This window comes from Onychomys torridus, chromosome 1 (assembly GCF_903995425.1).
Source record: "Onychomys torridus chromosome 1, mOncTor1.1, whole genome shotgun sequence".
Classification (NCBI taxonomy): domain Eukaryota; kingdom Metazoa; phylum Chordata; class Mammalia; order Rodentia; family Cricetidae; genus Onychomys; species Onychomys torridus.
In genome coordinates, this window is record NC_050443.1 from 176,002,544 (window position 1) to 176,023,268 (window position 20,725).

The window sequence follows — 20,725 nt, forward strand, 5'->3', positions numbered from 1 at the left end:
AACTCCATATGGAGGTTCTTCAATGCCCATCATCCTTTTATTAAGTATATTGGTGCTTCCAGGAGCAGACATGACTCACTGTCATGAAAAGCCTTAGGTTATTAATATCTTAAATGCCATATTCTGTAGGCCTTTGAAGTGTTTAAAGATCTCCTATATAAAATATATCTCTGCTTAACCTTGAAAACATACCTAATATGACTTCAAGTTTTATTATTATAGATGACTACCTACTAATCTATGTTTCTTAATTATACATTACATTTTAAAGTTTTATTTATTTATTATGTACACAGAAGAGGGTGCCAGATCTCATTACAGATGGTTGTGAGCTACCATGTGGTTGCTGGGAATTGAACTCAGGACCTCTGGAAGAGCAGTTGATGCTCTTAACCTCTGAGCCATCTCTCCAACCCTTGCATTACATTTTTAAATAAGTTCATATGTACAATACTAAATGGGAATAGAAACATGTACAGTATGACAAAAAATCTTAAATTAGTATCAATAAAAAATACCTTAAATTACCATAGGAACATTTATAGAATATATTCTAACAAAAATGACCTTAAATTTGTACCAATATACAAAAATACATACCAATGTACAATATTTGAGATGAAAAGTTGGTTTTTTGTCCTATATTTCTATATCCCCACTAAATGATGATAAACATCCATAACCCACCAAATGACCAAAACCCACTCACCCACCTCATCTCTTTGGAAGTGGGTGTTGTGTTCGCTAGACTGATTCCTGTTGTCTGTGGTAACATCATCTCCAAGGGACCCTGAGAAAATTGAGATAATGGTCAAGTCCTAAAATAATTAGCTATGGCCTTTGTTGTCCAGTCTCAGAACTGTTCCCATGTTGAGCAATCAGTATACATGTTGCCTGTTTTGTAGTTTTTCTTGGTTCATTTCTTTATATTTATAGCCAGGATTTTCAGGAAGTCTCCCCTGATCAAACCTGATCTCTATCAACCTTGAAGGAACCCACAGCCTTTCATTTCCTGGGAAAAAAAAGATAACCTCTTCCCCAACACAACACATTTCCTGAACTCCATTTTAAAGTTAAGACATCTTGTTGGGCGGTGGTGGCGCATGCCTTTAATCCTAGTACTCGGGAGGCAGAGGCAAGTGGATCTTTGTGAGTTGGAGGCCAGCCTGGGCTACAGAGTGAGTTCCAGGACAGGCTCCAAAGCTACACAGAGAAACCCTGTCTCAAAAAACTAACTAAATAAATAAATAATAAAGTTAAGGCATCTCTAAAGCACCTAGGCTGTTTATTTCAGCAGTTCCTTTTACAGTCTAATGTCTCTCAGCAAGTATTGTTCACTCATCAGCATTTAAAATATGCAAAGTCAACACCACACCACACAGGTTCCAGATGCTCTGTGTATTTCCCATCTTTATGTGGCTTTCCCCCTTTATATTATTTTACTCTCTCTCTAAAGACTTTATTATTTTTTCTAGGATTTTCTATACCCATTTTCTTTTTTTTCTTAAGTGCCCATGCACATTTTTAAACACACTGTAACTTGTTGAGAGGTGTTTTCTGGTCTGGTCCTGCTTTACTGTTCACCTGTAGTGCTCTCTGACAGCGTGAGCCCAACCTTGAACTGCTAAGTGGCTTTGCACTGGCAGCTGGCTTCGCCCCACTCAGGTCCATGAGAGCCAATCTTTACATCCCTCGGGCCTGGCTGAAAACTGCATTTAACCAGGAGCTGCATTTAATCACCTCAGCTCTAGGAAGTTGGTGCCCACAGTGTGGCAGGTGTGTTTTACTTAGCTTGCTGTTTTTACTTAGTGTGCCGACTGCTCAAGTGCTCCTTGTATGGCAGAGTTGTACTTTTGGACACTATAAGCACTGGGCTACTAGGAAGCCATGTCTTTTTCCCCCAGGTTTTTCAGATCCTATGTAGAAAATATGGACCCCATGTTGTGTGCCAAATGTAGCAGGCTTTTTTGGACCCCTAGCCCCCAAATCATGACACAGAGACTTATTATTAATTATGTATATTCGGTCTTAGCTTAGGCTTGTTTCTAGTTAGCTTTTTAACTTAAAGTAACCCATTTTTATTAATCTATGTGCTGCCATAAGGCTTGTTTTCCTCATCTACAGTCCATCCTGCTTTTCTGCTTCCTCTGTCTGTCTGTCTGTCTGTCTCCTAGCTAGCTGGTTGGCTCCCCTTTTCTCTCTGCCCACCAGCCCTGTCTATACTCCTTTGCCTAGCTATTGGTCATTCAGCTTTTTATTAGACCAATCAGGTGCCTTAGACAGTCAGGGTAAAACAGCAACATATCTTCACATAGTTAAACAAATGTAGCATAAACAAATGCAACACATCTTTACATAGTTAAACAATTATTCTTCATCATAAACAAATGCAACACATCTTTACAAAGTTAAACAAATGTTCTATTCCACAACAGGTGGGCTTTGGGATTTCAAAAGCTGGAGCCAGGCTTAGGCTTGTTTTCTATCTCCCTCCGTCTTTTGGAGAAGATAGAAGCTTTCAGCTGCTGCTCCAGCTGCTGCCATGCTCCCTGCCACGGTGACCTCTGAAACTTCATGCAAGCCCCCATTAAATGCTTTCTTTTATAAGTTGCCATGGTCATGGTGTCTGCACAGCAGCAGAACAGTGATGAAGACGGCATTTTTCATCTCATGTACAGGAGTTAAAAGATGAAAGGCGAACATGAGCTGAGTTGGGGAGCAGAGAGAGGTGATTGCTGTCCTCAGCTTCCTTCCTTCTTTTTATTCAGTCCAGGACCCCAGCCTTTGGGGATGTGATGCCCACATTTAGGATGGGTCTTTCCTTTTCACTTAACCCAACCTAGAAACGCCTACAGACAAGCCCGAGGGCTGTCTCCTGGCCGAGTAAATCCCGAGGGTCGACAAGATGAACCGCCACACCTGTAGTAAAGCATACCCAGCCCTCTGTAAGGTGAAGGCAGTAACGCTTCCCTACACCAAAGCTGTGGAAACAGACTTTCAAACCTCAAACCCGAAGCTGTTCTTATTTCCAAGTGGAAAGGTTCTTAAAGAAATGGCTCCATCCTTGAAGGGTGAGAATGCTCTCGAGGAGAAGGGTGTCTTTGAAGAGAGAGGGAACATTGGCAACTCAGATCCAGTTGCTGGATGAACTTGTGTCTTTAGAACAGAGAGGAGAGAAAGGCTTTTTCTCTCTGGGTCACTGATGCATGCCTTTTGTCCTTGTCTAAGGTGTTCCTGTTCCCCTTGAGGCTCACATCACATTCAGAACTGTGGCATCATGTGGTGTGGAGACAACCTGTTAGACCATCAACTCTCAGCTCTCAGAGCTGTCCCATCCCAGCAGGCTTGCATCACCTAGGACAATGGTTCTTAGCATGTGGGCTGTGACCCCTCTATGGGTCACATACCAGATATCCTGCATATCAGATATTTACATTATGATTCATAACAGTAGCAAAATTACAGTTATGAAGTAGCAATGAAAATAATTTTATGGCTGGGTTTCCCACAACATGAGGACTGTATTAAAGGGTTGTGGCATTAGGAAGGTTGGGAACCACTGTTTTCTAGGAGCTTATCAGAAGTGCAGAACCCTTGGCCCCACCTAGATGCTGAGTCCAAATCTGCATTTGAACAAGGTCTTTGGGAATTTGTGGCCACATCAATGTTTGAGAAGCCCTTGTCTACACCATGTATTGGTCAGAACTGAAATTTTAGGTGATTCCTGTGTCAACAACCAGTAATTACATCTTTGTGCCTTTTAAAAATAGAAATGAAAGTGAAACACGGGGTTCCTGAAAATTTGGTTGTGGGGGAAATCACACAGGCTTTTAAAATCAAATTCAGTGGCTTCATGGTACTGCCAGTTCCTCAGACACACTGGGGTGGCCTGGTTCTTCCTGAGGTTGAAACTTCCACTCAGCTCCTTTGCCCTTGGCCAGCACAGGATCCACCTCTGAGCATGTTCTCAGACTCTCTTCCTGACCACAGCAATGACACATGGTGTCTGAGAACACTGACCATGTCAGCCACGGCTTTTCTGATTAACCTTGCTCCCAAACTGAGGGGTCACACTGTGCCTAGTGATCAGCCCAGGCTGCTGCTGCTGTGAGTGTCCTGTGATCCTAATTTGACCTCTCTCTGAGCCCCAGGTTCTCTCTGTTTTGTCCCTATTTGTCACTTGGCTGATGTGTGTCCCTAGCACTGGCCACCAGCCTTTGGGCAAACACAGAAGCCAAGCCAGAGAAGATGCTGGGCAACAACACTGAGACTGTATTGTGGCTTCTGAGACTCCAGAGGCCTTAGGGATGAGCACAGCTCTGTGGCTGCGCAGCTTGGCAGCTTGCAAACTCTTCCTGTGGCCCACCTGTTCACCCAACAGATCTTCTGAGAAATGAAATAGGATGTAGTTGGGCTGGGGAGATGGCTCAGTCAGTAAAGTGCTTGTCACAGAAGTCTAATGACCCAAGGTCAGATCTTTAACCTGTATAAAAAACAAAGGAAAAACCTGGGGAAGTTGTACACACCTGCAACCTCAACCCTGCAGCAGCAGAGACAGGAAGACCCTGGGATAGCTGGTTAACCAGTCTAGAAAAAATGGTGAGCCTCAGGTTCAGCGAGAGACCCTGTCTCTACAAGCTAAGGTGGAGAGTGCTAGAGGCAGATAGCCCAAGTCCACCTCTGTTCTCCACATGCATGCACAGGAGAAGTGTGGCTGCCACTCTCATCTGGCTGCCTTCACCAGTTTCCTGAGGTCTGAGAGCGGCCCTCTTGTATCATCAACACAGTTAGAATGGCTGGCACATCAAGCCCTTAATACATGAGCCTACACTTAATATTGAAAGCTAAATTACAGCAAAGGCCTTGAATAAGCTGAGATTGGGAGACTGTAGTGTGGTTTATTGTGCTCTACAGCTAATACCCAAGCCACTGCCATGTGGGAGGCCTTGTAGAAGAGTGATCGGCTCCCCCACCCCCAACCTGCTGCAGAGTGCTGCCTCTTTCTTTCATTAAATATCCTCATTGCTTTGATGGACCCTTTGGTGGAGGGAGGAGAGGCCTCCTGGGCATGGTCTGCCTGAGAAGGTTGAGACTCAAGTGCATGGAGGCAAAATGGAACGGGAAGGAGGTGATTTCCAAGCAGCCCAGCTGAAAGGAGAGAAATGATTGGGGAAGTGGGAGAGCGTTTGGGGTGCTCAGCTAAGATGCATAGTGAACCCCATGGCTGCCTGCTAACCTAAAGACATTAATAGCAATAATAATACATGAAGGGTCATTGGAGACAAAAGAAGATCCAACAACACAGCAGAACACTGAGGGCGTGACAAGAAAACTCACATGTAGGCCACTGCTGAGTAATATTCTGAGGAACCTGCCCACCAACAAGCCTTCAGCAGAGTGGGCTGAAGGAAGCTGTGTCTGCCTGGAGAGAGGAGCAGGGTCCTAGGAAGCAGGCTCTTGAGCAAGGGAATGCTGAGGTAGGGTGTCACAGAGATGGAACTGGCAAGCAGAACTAAAGCTTCGTCAGGTTTCCATAGAACCTTGGAACAAATGCAAGATGGGCCCTGGGTGATGACTCAGTTGGTAAAGTGTTTGCAAGTATGAGAATCTGAGTTCAATCCCCAGAACCCACATAAAAAAAGTCAAGTGGAGTAATGTGTGCTTGTAATGCAGTGGCAGGCAATCCTGGCTTGCTGGCCAGCCAATTTAGCTGACTCTGAGAACCACAAGCCCATGAAAGACCTATCTCAAAAACCAAAGGTGGGCTGGGCAGTGGCGGCACATGCTTTTACCCTTTTTTTTGGGGGGGGGACGACTGAGGATAGAACCCAGGGCCTTGTGCTTGTGACAGCACATGCTTTTAATCCCAGCACTCAGGAGGCAGAGGCAGGCGGATCTCTGTGAGTTCGAGGCCAGCCTGGTCTACAACTAGAGATCCAAGATAGGCACCAAAACTACATAGAGAAACCCCGTCTTGAAAAACAAAAACAAAAACAAAAAAACCCAAGGTGGATGTCCTGAAGAATGACATCCATAGTTCACCTCTGACACACACACACACACACACACACACACACACACACACACACACACGAGCCCTGGAATGGAAATGGCCCACCAAACAATGGGCATCATACTGGTAGGAAGCAGGACCCCAATAACAATAAAAATTCAGACACTCAGGTTTGTTACAAGGGCTACATGAGATTTTCGGATTCACAGAGCCCCCCCCCCTCGCCCCGCCTCTGGGGGAGGAACTCGTTCATCTTCCGAAGCCTCCAGCCCAGTACTGAGTTTTAGCCACAATGTTGTAAACCCTCTCCGGAGACTCCTGGGCGAAAGTGAGAATTGTCACTCCAGATGACAAATGAACTGGGATAATCGGGTTGGTGACCTCCACCAGTCACCCAGGCTGCTTCCCATGAAACCCAACTCCTCTCCACTTAAAGGGACAGAGGTACTGGCCCACCCACAAGCCCTGGGGTGGGGAAGGCCACCCTCCCTTGAGAGGAGGGGCCATCTCCATGAAATCCACCAGAGCTGGGCTATGGGGCTCCATGGGAAAAATAGAAATACTCTCAGTGGTGTGCTGGTGGAAAACAGTCTTATTTCTTACAGAAACTAGTCTAGAGAGAAATTACACTTAAAAAACCAGATGGTTCCTTTGTTTCCAATGGTTGCCTATAAATTCTCTATTTTCCTGTTCTGTGGAATTGAAATTGATTGAAATTGGCATTTTTTTGTCGTGAGTCAGTTGACAAGAAAATTGAGAAAACAAACAACCAGTGCCAGAGTGACTTTTTTCCTCTTTATTCCTGTCCAAAACAGCGGGTCCAGAGGTTCAGATGGGCTTGAGGAATGGAGGGAGGAGGGAGGGGAGGAGGAGGGGAGGAGGGAGGGAGAAGAGATGGAGGAGGAAAGTAAGGGAGGACGAAGGAAGGAGGGAGGGAGGAAGGAGAGGGAAGACCGTGGTGATGACTTCAGAATTCCTCAGCACTCTTCTTTCCCAAGGTGCAATGTAGATTTGGGGACACACCCTTCATCCAGCTGCTACCCATCTGGAATCTTGGAGCATTGCTCTCTGGAAGTCCATGCAAAATAGCTAAAAAGGAACCAAACAACCTTGGGTTTTTGACTGGTTTCATAGCCTCTTCAAGAAGGAAAAATCCAGACTGCAGCTGCTGCCCTTGGCTTGGAAGTGACCCTTTAGCAAGTGGGTGCTTCAGGGGAACTGGGGGCCCTGGAGGTTGGTCGGTATCCCGTGCCTCCTGGGGCTCCCAATCAACCGCTTGGCTCCCAGAGCCTCCCGCCTCCGGTGTTGCAAGGCTGGCTCGGATGAGGAAGAATGTAGCACAAATGTCAGCGGTGAGCAAACCTCGCTGCCTGGGTGTTGTCTGGCTTGTGTGTGTACCCCCAGATCACGAACGCATACGTGAAACTGGTAACAGACACCATGCCTCCACTGCTCACAAAATGCCTCGTGTCCCAGGACTCTGCGGGAGGTCACACTTCAGCAGCTGTGTCTGGCTTCTCCACAGGACCCACCTGAGCAGCATGATGCCAGGTTGGTGATGGACGTGAACGAAGAAACGGCTGGGACCAGTGGGGGACTTGCAGCACTAGTCAGCATGGTCCATCTCTCTCGAAATGCTGTGCACGTAGAGGAAGGCTGCTGGGCTCAGTACAGAGATCAACATAGCGAAGAGGCCCTTTGCAGCCCCTTAGGAAAAATGAGGCCCAGGGTGCTTGAATTTCTCATAGAGGACTCTTGGAAATGGGTGGTATTCTGTTGGGGTGAGGTGATAGTGTGTAGATTTAAACACATAAATCTGTGAAGGCCTGCCTTTGTTTCAAAGTCTGACCCTGACTGACTTCCATGGTGTTTTGTTCATTATCAACGTGCTTTGAGAATGGGATCTTTGCAGCTAACCTGGCCTGTGTGGAACCTCTGCATCACTCAGTCTGTCTCTTCTCAGGACATTTAGATGATGGGATAATAATAACCATCCCCATCCTAGGTGTTCTTCTTAAGTTCTTAGAGGACACAGTGACACCCTTTCTATCATGAACACCAAATTCTAAAGGATTCAAAACAACTGTGTCTCATATGTGAAGGGTATGGCCCACCCTAAGCAAGGGCAAGAATGCTCCAGTGGGAAGTCACAGGACAGTAAGTCAACTCAGCAGAGTCTTAGGGTCATGGCTGAAAGACTGTAACAGAGGCAAAACTCAAACAGCACAGAGAAACATCATGGTCCTGGGCTCCCTGCCATCTCCAGTGTAAACTGTAGCCACGGATGTAGGGAGTGAAGAAAAGCTGAGAAGCCACAGGAATTAGGACTGTGGAAGTATCGCCTCGCCATCCTTACAGAGAGAAATAGACTGGCATGTTGGAGCCAGCTGTTAAACGTTCAAGGACATTGTAAGAACTTGAAGAGACAGTTGTTAAACCATTAGGATGTGAAGTTAGCCACTGGGAAAAATTTACAGCACAGAGATCAGTAAACACTACAGATTGGGGCTGTCTCTCATCAAGTTCCACCCAGAGAACAGGCCTACGAAGGTCCTATTGACAGCAGCCAGCTATTTGTGACCAGGCAGTAGTGATTTCTAACACAGACCTGAAGCTGACGGTGACCTTAAGTGACTCACTGAATAATGCAGTATCTTCTGCCAACATCAGCTCATGGTTCCAGGAACAAACTTGGATTTCACCTGCAGGTAAGCATGCTGAAAATCTTCACGCCCTTCTTGGTCTTGTCAGCTACATTCATGCACACATCTGACCCTTGCTCAGGGACACATGTGTGTATGTCATATGAATCATGTCTGTATCTCCTGATAGACTCCACTGAGCACTGCATTTCGACCAGAGCAGCCACTGTCGGGGGGATGGGCCCTCAGGAACGAAGGGGACAGGAACAGGAAGGACTGCAGATGGCTGTCATCATCACTGCACATGATAACCTCTTCTTGGAGCTTTGCAGCTGTCCTGGAGTTATTTCCTCCAGGCTGGACATGACCATAGCTGTCTTGAATGGGAGCAGCTGTGTCACCCATAAAAGACACTCCTGGGGTCCAGCCTGCTGACACTCCCTCACAGGGAAAGGAGGATCACAAGGAGCACTTGTTTCCACACAAACCCACTCCTTCCCCAGGTCATATAAGAGCACTGGGGGCTGGGACCCTAGGACTCTTTAGTCTGCAGCTTTTCAGGAATCATCCATGCCACGCACAGGACTCTTCAGTGGCATGGCTATTTGTAAGTTGCCCAAGAGACTTCCCAACGGTCTGGCGGCCTTTGTGTTATCCATGCTCCAACTGCAATAAACTCCATTTGCAGAGGTGGAGTTGGGCAGGATGCATTCTTTGGCAGCTGTGTCCTCTGTCTAGTCTTCACAGGAAAAGTCACACCACAGCCATTTGCATTTGCTAACACCTCTCTGGCTGCCCGTGTCTAATGCCTGTCATTAAATACTGTTGCACACTGATGGTGGAGTGTTCCCAGCTATGGTTCCTCCCCTGAGCTGTAGAATGCATCCAACTTTTTCCCACAGCCTCCACTAGAACATCAGTGGGTGTCTCAGACACAGGGTCAGCTCAGTCTTCCTACCTCCCACCAAATGCAAACCCAACGAATGACCTGGTCTTCATACCCCAGCCTGGGGCCTCTCTGTGCACACCCACCCCTGCCTCAGCCCACCTCAATGAGTTCCTTGTCTTTTACAGGAGGAGGAAAGACTCCACTTCAGAAGAACTGGCTGTCTTATCTGTCTGGAAGATTCACCAGGGGTCTTCATGTCTTCCTGATTCAAATCTTCTGAGTACCCTTAAATTACAGACTTGCTCACCTTTCCTCTCTTCCCTGTCCTCCATCTTCGGCCACACCCTGGGATACCCGACTCCCCCACTTCCCTGTTAGCCACCCCCACATCTTCCCTAGAATGGAAGCTTCTTTCACTTGCACATAAGACTTTCAGTTCAGCTGTTCATGGCAGAACCCTCAGCTCTGCACAGTTCCCAGAGCACAGAGAGCACAATAAATATGAGAGAAAACATGTAAATAAAAATCTGTTTTCTGCCTCCCATGTGCTCCCTCTTCCAGGCTTTCTTCTGCTAATGGGTCTACCATTTCTCCCTCCAGCTCTGAGCTACCTCCAGCCCACTGGTAGGCACCAACACTCTGTCATCACAGGATATCTCAGATCCTACCACAGGCTTCCATCTTTCCGCAAATACCGTGGTCCAAGGATGTGTCTCCCCAGTAAGCACCTGTGGTCACATCCTACTTGATATCTGTGCTTCCAGCCTCACTTCTCACCCATTTTCACCCATCGCCCAGAGTCAAAGTAATATATTTTAATTGATTGTTTGTATTTGTGTGTTTTTATGTGCACTGCATGTGTGTGGAAATCTTAGAACAACTGTGTGGAATTGTTTCTGGGTTTGAAGTCAAGTCGCCATGCTTGGTGGCAAGCACCTTCAATTGCTGAGACATCTCATTGGTACTAGAGTGATACATTAAATTTTTAAAAATTATATTTACTCATTTATTTGGGAGGTGTGTGTGTGTGTGTGTGTGTGTGCGCGTGCGCGCGCACACGTATGTGTTTGTGCACACAGGAGTATGGGTGGGTGTATCATGGTGAGCAAGTGGAGGTCAGAAGACATTGTTCAGGACTTGGTTCTCTTTATGTGGGTCCTGAGAATTGAACTCAGGAAGCCAGGCTTGGCAGAAGGCACCCTTACTTGGCTCCAGGGTGATAGTTTTCAGATAAACGTGGGCTTCTTGCCATATGTAGAATAACGTTGGCTGTGCCCTTCTGCCCACCTCTAGAATGCCCCATGTTTTTCACGTTGAGTGTGCCCATTCTGTTTCTCTGGAGCGTGCATTAGAGGCCCACTGTGTGGGGGCCAAGGCCCACTGTGGGATAGTTTGTTCTGGGTATTTGGGGTTTAACATGGAGCAGACTGGGAAAAAAGATTGTACTCCATGAAACCTCTCTTCTGCAGTGGGAAACAAATAGCCAGACCACTGGTCACCATCATGTGGTATATAAGAAAGTGCTGAGTGCTGTGGAAGACAGGATGAAGTTGAAAAGGAGCTGGGGCTGTTTGGTGGGGCAGCCTGCAGCACAGAATCGGTTCCTAGACGCGAAGGGAAGAGGCAAGCCCTGCTGCCGTGGTGGTGTCCATGACAGAATTTCCCTCTCACTATTGTGATGTCCGAGAGACAGTGCATGCGACTGGGAAGGTGGAGGCAAGGCAGAGGTGCTTTTTCTTTTTCTGGGGAAGGCTGGGGCAGGGCACCTGGTGCTCTAGCAGCTTGCACAGCTGCTCCTTATCTGCTGGCTTATTTTGCAGGGCAGCAGCTGGGCCAGACCTCCTGAGTTCCCACGGGCTCTGCTGGGCACACACTGAGCTGAGCGATGAACAGTGCAGGATGGAGTGTGGAGACAGGGGGAGACGAGGAGGGTGCTAGCCTGGTCCTGTTCTTACAACCCTTACTACATGTTTTCTCTATCCAGATACCTGCTCTACTGAGGACTTCAGACATGGAATTAACAGCCTCATGTAGAGAAGTTACCCCACTCCCAGAGTCCTGGGAAGCCAAAGCCACCTCCAGGTGGTTGGGCCAATGGGTGACAGATGGATCCTGAGGGTGCCACCCTTCTGAGTGATACAAATGTATAAAAGAGAGTCAAGGGACTGTTTTCCCTGCTAACCACATCAAGCACAGTGTTCTTGTTTGAATTAGAAATGTCCCCCACAGGCTCACGTGTTTGAACACTTGGTGGCATTGTTCAAAACAATGACCTTTGGACAACTCAGCCTCCAGAGCTGCTGAATTCATCATTCTGTTGTTCCCAAGCCACCAGTTGATAGACTTCATAGGGACTTGCTATAGTGACAATGTCTTTCTACACTGGCAACAGCTTCTCCTAGGGTGTTGATTGTCAGGGACCGCCTTTCAAATCTTATCTAGATAGCAGAAATAGAAGCCACTGCGTTCTTGGACACCCTTTTTACTTTATGCTGTGTATTTCTCTTTAGGTAAAGTTTTAAATGTATTTGATGGCTTGTTTACCAGAGCCTTTCCTACCTGCTGGACTCTCCAGTGCCTGGAATATAGATTTCAGATGATAGAAATTTAAAAACAAAAGCAAAACTATCCAACAAGCCAGGCATGTTGACACACATCTGTATTCCTAACATCTGGGAGGCAGAAGGGTTGTAAATTGAGACTTGCTTGAGCTGAATAGTAGGGATCTGCCTCAAAGGACTAACAACCATGCTTCATGTCATGTGTGAGGCTATCAGTAAGTTACTGAATATCAAGTTAAATTAAAATAGTTCCTCACAGATGCTCTGGGTAGAAATCTCACAATACCTTAACACAAAGCTCTATCATTTACCCATAAAATATATTAATGGCCACAAAACTATTTTTATTGGTTATACTATTCAAAATGCTTTTGGCAATGGGCAAATTTCATGAAAATACAGCCTGATGAAATATAGATTTTACTCATATCACCTTTTCCTGTTTCACTAGAAAAGCCCTCCTATCTTCCTTAGGTTAAATAAACAACTCTAAGACATTCCCTTGGTGGTCAGGTGCATTCGTGCCTGCAGAGCTTACAAAGTTAGCAGTGGGTGTTAATTCTCTAGCAAGAAATTGAACCAGGGTTTTTTTTCTCCTTAGCAAGAAGATACTGTGATAAAGACATTTTATATTATATTATATTACATTATATTATATTATATTAAAATAAAACAAAGTACACTTTTAAAACAAATGTCTTATTTTACATTTTAATCATTTCAACAAAAGCTTGAGAGTCAAGATTTCTCTGGACAATTCTGTAGTGGGCTATTGTCTTGATTTCAGTCAAGCTGGGCATCCTCGCTGTAAGCTCTTGGCTTTGGTCCACCAGGCTCCTACTTGCTCATCTCGTCTTTGCTTCCTGTATAGTCTTTGCTTGGCGCATCCACATGGCTGGAGGTCTTCTGTACTGGAAGATCTCCTCATGCAGCCGCTTGGCATCAATTTCAGGTCTTTCCTAAACAAATTTGGTTGCTTGTTTATGCATTTAACTGATAGGTGTTGATCCTCTGCCATGGTCCAGAAGAAGCCGACTGAGTTCAAGGTCATCCTCTTCCAGAAGTGTCTTCCTTTTCAAACTCATAAATGTTGCACCATTGACCCAAAGCAACAAATCTAAGCCCTTCCCTGGTTTCTGGAACATTTTTCTTCAGATCTTTTGGGGGCGTCAACGCTTCCTGCAATGATTCCTATAACGATTCCTATAGTTCTTGCCCCTGACATCTGTCTTGGGTTGAGTACTCTTCCTTCCCATTTTTGTTCCTGCCCTTGTAAAATCAGAAGATTTCCTGGCAGCTCCTGGTTTTACTAGCTCCCAGACCCCTTTCTTCTCCATCAGAAGCATTTGCTGTGGCAGATTCTGAGTGACATTTCTGAGAACACCCCAACTCTCTGGAGACACCATTCTTTTGAAAGTCCCTGACTGTGACATTTGTTCGAACTTCCCTCTGGTCTCTGGAAATCTGCACCAAAGCCTAGAATGTCTGTGTAACTATGAAGCTTGCATATCCTTAGCTAAATGGGCCTGGATCCCAGTAGCTGTGGGTTCAAATGCTGGTTCTCTGACCGAGTGGCAATGTCATTTTGCAAGTCATCTGTTCTAAGCTTCTTCAGCTATACAAAATGGATGACTCTACAGATTGTGATTTCCAAACCTGGCCACACTGGAAAATAAACGAGTGTCTGTGTCCCATCCCATAGCCCTTCCTTATGATGTCACATTGGCTTTCCCTTACCTGGGCAGGCAGAAGAACGCACAGTAACATGGGAACTCTAAACGGCGACATGGCTGCTGCCTGGCTCTAGGGATCACCTGCCTTGCAGCAGGGTTGTCAGATAGAACGACATACAGGATACCGCTGGCTTCCTCCGACCCTCATTCTCTTCTTCCTGGGCACTGCTGACATGGTTTCTCAGGCTGGGTGTGGCTTATAACTGGGGAAGCAGGTGGAGTGTGTGTGGATGATGTGGGCCAGGTCCAAGACACCCTGTGTCTGCTCTCCAAACATGTTCTTCTCCCCATTTTTCTTTTCTTCTCTACATTTATTTATTTATTGTGTGTGGGGGCACATGTGCGCACATTCAATTGCATGACACATGTGCAGGCTGGCCACTTATGGGAGCCATTCTCCAGCTTGCAAGGGTCTCAGTATCACATTCATCAGGGTTGGTGGCAAGTACCTTCACCACCGAGTGTCTTGCTGGCCCTGTACACCACAGTTTTTACTCTTCTCTTGGTCCTGTACAGATAATCATGCAACCTCAGAAACCATACATTAAGGACACTGAAAAATGGAAGAATCTTCAGACCTGAGCCCTGATCAGAGAAGAATTAATAGTCAGTGGAGAACATCTATTTGGGGCCTTATGTCAATGAGAAATTAATCTGTATCGCATTGAGTTACTGTACATTAAAGAGACATTTGTCACAAAAGCTAGCGTTACTTGAAGGCTCCATACCATGCAAACTCAGATATTTTGGGTAAATACAGCCTGTGTTTTGCACAGGCATGCCATGAGATCCAGGTACCTGCAAGCAGCTGACTGTGACTGAAGCGTCGCTGCACACAGCAGGTTTTATATACACGCCTGGAACAGTGGCTCTTTGCAGGGTTTCTGGGCCCAGACTGATTAAAGCCACTATTGACACAGCAACCCCTTTGCTCACTGAATTAAATGTCTATTAATGAAAACAGCGTGGCTTTAATGTTTTCATCGCGGTAAGTTTGAGTGAGGAAGTCACATTCTCCCTTTAGATCTGTCATAACACAGTTCTGAGAACACAATTATCCAAACTTTCTCTACCTGGGCCTAAGGCTGGGTAAGCAACCTTCCCAGTTTGCCTGAGGGGTCCTGGAATGATGTGAGGCCTTAACAGCTGACCAGCATACGAGATACTAAGTGGTTAGAAGTAGGTCAGCAAATATGACAGGAAACTCAAAGGAGGGCTCAAGGCGATCGGCTTTGTTCTTCCTCCTGAGGAAAGGCATTGCCTCCACATAAATGCTCTCTCTCTCTCTCTCTCTCTCTCTCTCTCTCTCTCTCTCTCTCTCTCTGTGTATGTGTATGTATACACATATGAGGGAGTGTGCTCAACTATGCATCCATGTCTAGAAGCCGTAAGTATCTTTCTCAATTGTTTTTTCTCCACCTTGTTTTTTGGCACAGGGTCCCTCACTGAACTGTTCCGGCTAAACTGGCTGGGCTACCAACGCCTGGCTCCACCCAATGCTCAGGTTCCAGACACTCACTGTGGCATCCAGCTCTGATGTGGGTTCAGAACTCTGGTCCTCATGCCTGTGCAACAGGGACTGTACCTGCTGAGCCATCCTCTCAAGGTCCTGTGTGCCTTTTGAAGGAACCACCAACCAAGAAAATCCCAGTCTCTGAGACATCCCATGTTCTACCTAGGGCCTTACAAAGGCCAGCGCTGGAGTGAGAGCAGAGCAGCGGGGACCCTGCCCCCATGTTCGCTCTTGTGAGAACAGTGAGGCAGCAGGTAGCACCCCGTACGGTGACAGCAGTGCTGAAGGACAAGGAAGAGGCTCAGGGGGAAGGCGGGTACAGATGGTGCAGGGGGCTGTCAAAAGAGTGCCTGTCTGGGATGGCAGTGGGGGGCGGGCCGCGGCAGCACCACACAGTGGAGCCATCTGCTCTTCTACAGGGGGTTTCTCTTCATCCTTGTCATCAGTCGGGCCCAGGAGATGTGTGTCTCTGTTCTGCAGCACTGCCCAGCACACCCCAAGGCTTTGAGGCAAACTTACAGGTGTGAGCTAGTGAACTGCTATTATCCTAACAAAACTCAGAACTAACTGTTAGCCTGGTCTGCCTAACTGGCCTGTCCAGTTAACACAATGAACGCGTGGAATTCCCCAACTCGGAGTCTCTTCTATGGCACTGGCACTATTTTGTCTTGTTCCTGTCTCCTCCTCCCACCATACCATTATTTACTACAGATTTTTCATATTATTGCCTCATTTTAAAAGCCAAGTCTTTCTGTTTTAAAGGAACAACCACATGCCACCAAAGTGAATATGAAAGCAATATCCCTTGTCAAAAATGTAGTAATCATTAAAAAAAAAAAAGTACAAGGTAAACAGAGCAGTGTTATTAAATTCCTGCTTGATGAAATTTCAGATGGAAAGCTCCAGATCAGAAACTTGCTCTGTCTTGATTAAAAACGGACCTTTGAGCTGGGATGTAGCTCCCCTGGCAGAGTGCTTGCCTGGCGTGCTCAAAGCCCTGGTGTCGATTCCCAGCTCCACTCAAAGCCAGGTGCAGAAGCTGGAAGCTCTGCAGTCTCAGCACTGGGCAAGTAGAGACAAAGAGGTCAGAAATTCAAGGTCATCCTCAGCTACATAGTGAGCTTGAGGCCAACCTGGGCTACATGAGACCCTGTCTTGAAAAAAAAAAACACAAACAAACAAACAAACACATGAAGAGATGTTAAAGAGTTGTAGGAGGTACACCATACCGAAGTGGAAAAGTGTGTTAGTTCCTGCTTTGAGATTCAGTGTTGTTTAACCTTGTGTTTTAAACACACACACACACACACACACACACACACACACATACACACACACACACATACACACACACACATACACACACACATACACACATACACATACACACACACATACACACACACACACATACACACACACACATACACACACACACACACACACACACACACACACACACACACACACAGAGCACCTCACAGTCGGTGGGTAACCGCCTTTCACTTTAATGAATGTACTCGTGTGGTCTTCAACAGAACCCAGGAGACTAGTTGAGCTCTATCTAGTGAGAACCTTTTCCTACCAAACAAGGTATTTCCAGTTTTCATCTTGTTGCCACACAACACCTCCTAGGGCTGATCTTGTCTCCTGCAGACTTAAAAATAACAGCAAAACAATTAGCCACACACACCTTCATGTTCTCTCTTAAATCTGTTTGCATTTGATCTGAACGTTTTCATTCCACGCTCTGTTCTCCTCCCTCCTTCCCACTCCATTCCAGTTATTGTGCAGCTTTGCTTATCATTATAAAAAATCCCCGCCCCGTCTCACCTTCTTGCTATGGCCACATTCTCCACTCCGCCCATAGTCAGCTCCTTCAAGCAGTACGCCTGCCCTCCCCACCCTTTCTGTCTTAACCCACCACAGTTCACCCACATGCCCTTCCTTGAGCATGACTTGGTCAAGGCCTCTTCCTCCCCGAGTTGCCTAGCTTCTCACCCTTACCACCAATCTGGAAAGATTTACAGAGGGAAAGGTGAATCCTGGCTGATGGTCTTGGAGTTTCCAGTCCATGGCCAGGTGGAGCCCTTGTTTGGGAGCCTCTGATGGGAGTGCCAGACGCAGTGGCAGGAGCATGTTCAGAACAAAACCACTCACCTCATGGCCTGGAAGTTTCAAACGAGGCAGGAGATGGGCTGAAATCTTACAGTGCCCTTTGAAGGCATGCTCCCTACCTCTTGAAGGTCCTACCTTACAGCAGTACCAAGTCAATATAGCACATGGGCCCTTGGAGGCCACAGAATATCCAAGTGACAGCAGCCCCTCTGCAGGTTCTCTTTCTGACCAGCTTCAGAGACACCTGCCTTCTCTGCTGTCTTCCAATGTGTTTGCCTCCTCGGAGTCTCCTTTGCAAGACCAACCTTTAAATGGCCGAGTCTGCCAGGGCTTGGCGATGGCCTCTCCTCTCTTCCTTCCTTCCATGCTGTCTCCCTGGTGTTCCCACAGCATCAGGCATCATTGTTGGCTGGAAATGCCCACATTCTCCCTTCCAACCTGAACCGCCTCTTCCAGCCACACGCAGATACTCACTGCTCTCTGCACTTAGGTATCTTACACACATCTCATTTCACACAGCCAAAACTGAACTCGTGACCTCCTCGAATGACACTTGTTATTCTCTGGCTTCCCTCATCCCAGGGTAAGGCACCACCATCCACTTTGGGCTTAATTGGAAACCCAGGGATCCCTAGACTGGACAGCTTATGAACTACAGACAGTTTCCTACAATTCTGGCTCAAGGCAAACCTCCAGCACAGCGTGTCTTCCAGGTTACAGACTGCAGGCTCTTTGAGTTCCCTTTCAGAAGGGCAAAGGACAGATCATGAGAACTTCACCCTCATGACCCAGTCATCCCTGACCACACCCTCCATAAAGCAGTATTCTACCCATTAAGGGAATTTCAATACCTCTCCCTTCTGCTTAGTCTTTCCACTTCTAAATATTTAGATGGATGCCCTAAACATGGATTCAATGTTGCTTTGATCATCTATTTCTAAAACAGAGGTATTCAATCATTGTGGCTGAGCAGTCTTGACCTTATATTTGGTTCCTGTCACCCAGTCAGCTGTAACTGAGTTCTCCAGTAAGATCCAAGCTTGACCTTGAGGAAAGGACAGCCGAAACATGTTGTTGGTTTAATGACATGTCAGAGCTGTGTCTGATAATAGTCATACTTGTGTCCAAACACTCTTCATATTCAGCAATGTCAGGTGTGACTCAAGGGTGCTTTGTTTCATGAGACTGAACTTGACTACTTATTCCAACAGGCTTTCTGGGTTCATTTTCATTCTGAGGTATTGTTCCAGATAGAAAATTATTCTAGTGGTCTAGCTGTTTTCATGTTAGCCTAGAAAAGTGATATGCCCCCAAAGTCTTCAAATAATGCAGTCCTTTCCACCTAGAAATGGTGGCTTTTTGAAAGAATGCCAAAGAACAAACTGTTACTACTGTTAAAACAAATAAACATGATGACATTCCCCAAAGTCATTGCAAGCATATATTTTACCTTGAGGTTATGGATTTTAATAACATTAGATTATTGTTACACAATCCATATTGATCCAGGCTGTGCAAAAGATATAAATCAGGCTCAATGTTCTAAGTATTCCAAAAGAAAGGATGCTTAAACCAATGGCAGCTTACAGCTATGGTACACAAATGTCACAAGTTCCACAGAATCTTAAGTACTGTTCTCATCAAGGAAATGGCCACAGTGTATACCATAAAACCGCTGTTTGGGCTTGCTGGTTTCATCTTCCTTTTGCAGTAATGCCCACCTTGTTAACTCCAGGAAGTGTGTCACTGGCCTTTGTTTTCCTTGTGGCTTCAGTACTCCATACAATAGCAGAGATGGGAACATGTTTTATTGGGGAAAGGACTAATCTATCTCCTTTCCACAGAACTTAAATCAAGATGAAAGCCAAGTGTCCCAAAATAGCTGTGCTGTGATGGTGAACAGGCATGGAATTTCCAGGACAGGGGTCACTTGTCCTTTTGAGTAAGCTATGAATTGGGAACTCTGATGCATTCAATGGTGGATGTCTCCACTGGCCCTGTAGTGGAAGGAGGGTCTGCCCAGTGGTGGCTACACAGCAACAGTCAGGACAGGCCCTGGAGCTGTAAGAAGAAGCAGCAGGCAGGGAGGGCTTTGGATTTCAGATGAAGAAGCAGCTGCCCGCCTTCTTCACATCTCAAATCAGTGGCCTACAAAACAAAGGATGCCCTAATCTGAGGTCTTGAGAGAAGCACCAGGATAGAAACTGGCCTTCCCAGATGCTCCCAGCATGCATGACAACCTCACCTCCAGGCTGTGGTCACGAGGCAAGGTCTTGTGCACCTAACACACTGTCCTTGGTGTGCTGTGCCAGGCTTAACTCTGTGCAGCCCAGCTAGTCCCACCTGAATATGAGAACAGCAACTCAGACAGGAAAAGACTCTCTATGCAATGCTCAAGTCACCCAGCCCTTCCTGGGCTGAAATAACCACCACTAACTGATGTCTTCCCTAACAGTGCTTTTCTACCCAGTTCCAACAAATTGGAATAGTGATAATTATCCAGTTTTGCGTCTAATTTTTTCACTCATTAAAAGCCACTTAATATCTATTGTGAGCACTCCTAAGAATCATCCTGATTCTTTCTTCCAACAAAATATTGTTATTGCATGGGATATTTATATAATAATATAAATTTCTCTAGAACTAGGAAACCTAATGGCTGCATAATATTCTATTATAGAGGTATATTGTACTAACTGCATTCCTTCCTTAGATATTTAGATTAATTTAATTTTAGCAACCCAGCTCAGAGAGACGTCTTTGTGTTCTGTGTGGGTAGAATGCCACAGCACAAGAAAGACTGTGGTGGCTTATGCTGGGGTGGTGGGATTTCAGCGAGGGCATTCATCAGAGACGCAGGGCAATTCAACGAGTAAGTCAAAAAGCCTTCCTTCATCATCTCAGGACAATCAGCCTTAGGAAACCCTGGCTGCTCTGCAGGCCAGTCAGAACCCGGCTTCCTCCTACAGACCTGAGACGGAGAGATAGGCATCAGATGCAAGGCTTCAGCAAAGTGCCTGCAGTACAGGAGCTTGCTCGGCACACATCCCTCTCTTTAGTCATTTAGTGGCAAAATGTCCATGAAATTCACCACTCTGCTTTTCTATGTACCACCCACAGACAAGAATGCATTCGTGATACCGTGTGACCATCCCTGCTATCCACCTCCGGAAACATCTCACTGTCTCAATTAAAAGCTCTAGCTTTGCTGGTGATCTAGTGGTTAGGACATGTGGCTCTCTAATTATAATTCCAT